Genomic DNA, 5,152 nt, shown 5'->3' on the forward strand with positions numbered 1-5,152 from the left:
TTTTCAGCAATTCTAGACCTCGTAGCGCAAAACAAAGACCACCATTAGACTCCCCGTGACGAGCTGCATCGAATCAATACCCATTTTATGCAAAAATATCAACTTTGAAATTTGACCTTTTTTTACCTGACCTTGACCTGACCTCCACCAGAAAGTGACCTAAACCGTACCTGATGGTCTTATAACCAACACCATTGAGTTGGAAATGAAAAACTGGCCATAAAACATGCATCGCATAACCTTAGTAAAGTTGGGCTCATGTGGTGACCCTTGGTGACCTTTGGTGACCTGACCTGTGACCTGACCTGGTATGACCAGTGACCTCTAATAGCAACATATGTACTAGACAACTGACGCCTTATCGCTGATTTTCGACAAAATGCGTTTTACTCGGTGTTATAGCGCTTTCCCTAGAAGCCCCGTGAACGGTGAAACATTTTACCTTTGACCTGACCTGTGACGTCATCGGTGACCCCGAGGTCAATAAAATTTGGTTTCCCTCGACAAATTTGACAGGCCTTTCGAACGCCGTTTGAATTTTTCGGATCCGTCCAGTAGTTTCGGAGATACGAGGGGGGACAAAAAATAGCCCCCCCCCCCCACCAGGTCGCGTTATAAACAGACCCCACCAGGGCGCGGGTTATTGTGTGGCCGGTCAGTCAAACGCCCCTGTAGAAACCGGATGCTGTGTTTGATCGAGATGGAGTCACACGATGATTGCAGAAAGCTAATAATATTGAAAAGAGGGCCGGTAGCGTGGCATGTCTGTTCAGAGTTTACATTTTGCTTTACTCCAGTTTATGACCTGAGAGCCTGGCTGGAAGTGACGGATCTAAACTTTTCACGTTAAAATGGCTTAGGGTGCAATAATCTCTAGTCTCTACATAGCGGGCTGGTATAGGAGCGTCTTGCTATGCTGCACCATTATAGCTGGCTAGTGATTCTCTTTTGGCTAGAAATGGCATTAATCATTATCTCCACTGGCGAAAATGGCACTTGACATCACCGAATGCAACGTTCATGTTTGTTAGGATACATAAAATCAGGAAGATTACGCGAATTAGGTAGGCAAACGTGGAATAAAATAGGTGCTGGATGTTTTGGTTTTGGTGCTGAATCAGCAAACAGCAAATACGGAGTTCAACTAGACGATCTGGCAACTTTAGGCTGTGTGGAAGCAATTAGGTGCCAGATTCAGATATTAGGGTCGAATAAGCATTTTGGGGCTGATCAGCAATTAGGTGCCAGAAACAGCTTTTTAGGGACCAGAAACAAATATTCCCCGTTAGCCAATGGAGACAACCAGCTTAATCAGCCCGCGCTCCGCCCAAGTTGAGCCTGCTTTGATTGCGCGGGCGGATGTCGGGCTGAGCTGCAGCTGGCCAAACTCGGGCATAGCTGCGGCATGCCCAAGCTCTGCCCAAGTAAAAAATGCATTGGTTTTGATCAAAGTGGGCAAACCCAAGCTAAGCCCAAGCTGCCCGACGTTTGCCATTGTTTAGCCCAAGCGAATTGCTGGCTGGGGTCAAGTGAGGTCAAATTTTGAAAATGGTTGTTAAGGCCTAAAAAGGTATCTATCTGATGCAGGTTTTTCACGGCGAATCGAATGATGCTATTTTTGTTTCCGTACGAGGTCTAGAACTTCCAAAAAAATCAAAATTTGTGTGTGTCGTGACTCGTGACGTCATAAATTTTTTGAATAACTCCCACATTTTTGAACCAATTCTTCTAAAAGTTGGTATGTAGGTGCACATAGACCATTTCTCTGACATAGATTCACGGTTTTTCGCTACACTCAAAATTTTGGATTTTAAAATAATTTTCCCAAAAAAGTCAGTTCCCAAATTTGGGCCAAAATCCAAAATTTTCAGAAAACCGAGATAGCTAATTGATAGACAGACTAAAATCACGCATAACCTTTTTTGTTACGTCTTGATTTCCTTGACCCGCGCCCCACTGGGGTCTGCGTATAACACGCCCTACTGGGGGGGGGGGCTATTCATAGCCCCCCCCCTCCTAACTCCGAAACTACTGGGCCGATCGTCAAAATTCAAACAGCGTCTGATAGCCCCGGAAAAACTGTCGAGCGAAACCTAATTTCATTGACCTCGAGGTCACCGATGACGTCACAGGTCAGGTCAAAGTCAAAATTATCAGCCTTTTGGTTTGTTCATGTTTTGGGCTCTGGCCGCCGTCTTACAAGTCAGATCAGGCTCATTTTTGGTTCACACACTCGTGAACAGATGCTCTAGATACCCTGAGGGTACCAAACTTGTATTTTGATTTTCAGGTCAAGGTCAGGTCATCACAGGTCACGAAAATATTATATCATGCGTCGGTCACGTGACACATGTTTTATGGTCCATTTAGGCCATAGATTTCGAATTTGATGTCGTCTGTGCCATTCAAGGTCATTTTGAGTCGAAATTAGCTTAGGTCAGGTCACTTTCAGGTCAAAAAAGGTCAAATTTTGAAGTTGAAATTTTTCAACAAAAAAGGTGTCTATTGGATGCAGTTTGAGCTCAGGAACACGATGGTGCTATTTGTATTGGCGTACGATGTCAAATACGTGCTGAAAAATTGATTTGAAAAATTAATTATTGTGAATTTTTTTGCAATAATGCGAATAACTTGGCTATTTTTGAAGATATTTAGCTAAAACTTGCTAGAGTTAGTCATAATAACGCGTTCTATCACATATATTCCGTTTTTTTCGAAAAGTCAAAAACTTTTTGAAAAAAAATGTTAAAAATGTAAATTTTGAATTTTATTATATAAAATTTTCAAAATTTTCAAAATTTCGAAAATCCGAGGTAGCAGTTTGATAGCGCAGTCTATTCTGAGTCCTCTCATGCAAAGAAATTGGATCTAGCTTAAAAACTGAGCCCTTGGGAGCGATTGCCGTGGTTCAATGTTTTGCGTCGAAATCGGCCGAACATGACGTCACTCTGACGTCGTTTCCGACCGACCTATGGTAGCTACAAAATTCAAATTTTGACAAAAGGTGTCGAATTGACGCGGCCGAAGGTACTGAAAGTTTGGCGTCGATACGTCAAGCGGTTTGGAAGTTATTGCAGAAAAACGGGAGGGGGGCTAAAAATAGCCCCCCCCCCCAGTGGGGCGCGGGTTAAAAATGAAGATGTTTGAAATTTTGCGTTTTTTAGGCGAAAATGGCGAACATGACGTCACTAAAACGTCATTTTCTCAAAAATTTTCGGACGGATTTCGCTCAAATTTTCAGGGAACGTGTCCAATTGATGTATGATAAGGTACGGAAAGTTTGACGTCGCTGGGGTAACGCGTTTAGAAGTTATTGGCGAAAAACGGGAGGGGGGCAGATTCTACCCCCCCCCCCCAGCGGGGCGCGGGGTAAGTGGAAGACTGCCTTGTTAACTGCACAAAAATTTGCGAAGCTCAGTTGGGCAACGGCTGGCTGGTAATTCCATGTTTTTTATTTGCTTCTTTCAAAAAATATTTTGGTGTCAAAACATTATAAATATCAAAGAAGGTAAATAATTTTTATGTCCGTTGCTATGGTCGTGATACATTAACCCTCGCACCGACGGGGGGGGCGGATATCCGCCCCCCCTGAGGTTTTGCGCCGCGAAATTTGGTATGACTATAACCTCATCAATTTTACACATGGTTTGCAAGTTTGAACCTCCTACCTTTTAAGGTCCGGTCACCAGGTCACTTTGAATGACCCAACCTCGTCACTTTTTTGCAACTTTGTCACCGTGCCAGAGCTACAGTAGATGTCGGAGGCCTTTGAAAGTCGCAGGATATTATTAGGTCATTAGTAGCTACAATTTGTATATCTCGGAATTTTGATATCGGTGACCTAAGGTCAGGTCAATTTCGCGACCTCCCCATTATAAATCAATGGGGGAAAAATCAACTCCCTGTTTTTACCACTAAAACGGGTCGGAATGGCCCCATATACCATACATGACTTCATATACGATCAACCTTCACTACCTTGAGGTATGTTTTGCTGTTGGGCAGCTGTGAGGTCATGTGACGTCATCAAAGGTCACCAAAGGTTTTTGGCCAATAACTCCGTACAGGAACAAGATACAGACGCGTGGATGGTCTCATTGTGTTCAGCTCGTCAAGACGCATATACATGATGACCTCGAGGTCACGTGACCTGAGGTCAACCTTTGACCTTGACCTTTTGAGGTCAACATATATATCATTCGATGCGGATTGACGAGAGGATCACGATGATGCCCTTAGTTTGTTCCTATCTTCACTAATTCGAAAGTTATTCGAGAAAAACTCTCTCCATATCTAGCGCCGCCATTTTGACTTTTTCGACCCCTGTGACGTCATCTTTGACCTGACCTGAAAATGACCTTAGTAAAAATTGTAGATCTTGGCCGTGCGTATCCGATGCCGTTTACCGCTTGTCGCTATCTTGCTTCGTTCTCGAGATCTCAGGGGGGCGGTCATCCGCCCCCCCCCCGTCGGTGCGAAGTTGGCGCAGACCCCCGTCGGTGCGCGGGTTAACATGCGTGTACTGTGTCCCAAACAGTTTGTTTCAGGGTGTCGTTTTATGGCTAACAAATTGTACTGATTTAATGTTAATTCGGTAACTTGGGGTAAGATGTCCCCTGCCCTGATGGGGAAAGACGCCCCCCCCCCCCTAAATCCGTAGGCTGGCCTTCAAGGAACCCGTCAAATTATTTATTACATACCTACTTGTAATGAGAGACAAAAGCCGATCTGGGACTATTGAGAGTCCAGTACGGTCGGGTGCTCACCAGCCCCCATGCCGGTCCCTCGGCCCACACAGCGACTTTTTGGGCGGCATCTGACTCTGAGAGCCCTCACGACGGCCTCTGTGGGCCCCATTATTGGCTCCAAGGCCCTCACGACATCCTTTGAGGGCTTCCACGTTGGCTCCACGGGCCGCGCTGGCATCTGAAGGCCCCACGATGGGCTCGAGGGCCCTCAAGCATCATGAAGACCTATAAGGGCCCCACAGCGGTCTCCGAACGCCATCACGGAGGCTTGTTTGGCCGCGCTGAACAATGATGGCCCTAACGATGACCTCTGAAGCCCCTTACGACTTCTTTTGAGGGCCCTTACGATGACGTTTAGTGTCTATTGCAGGCTCGAAGGGACTGCTGATTCGTTCAGGCGATTT

Source organism: Amphibalanus amphitrite, unplaced genomic scaffold (genome assembly GCF_019059575.1).
Source record: "Amphibalanus amphitrite isolate SeventyFive unplaced genomic scaffold, NRLGWU_Aamphi_draft 001155F_arrow, whole genome shotgun sequence".
Classification (NCBI taxonomy): domain Eukaryota; kingdom Metazoa; phylum Arthropoda; class Thecostraca; order Balanomorpha; family Balanidae; genus Amphibalanus; species Amphibalanus amphitrite.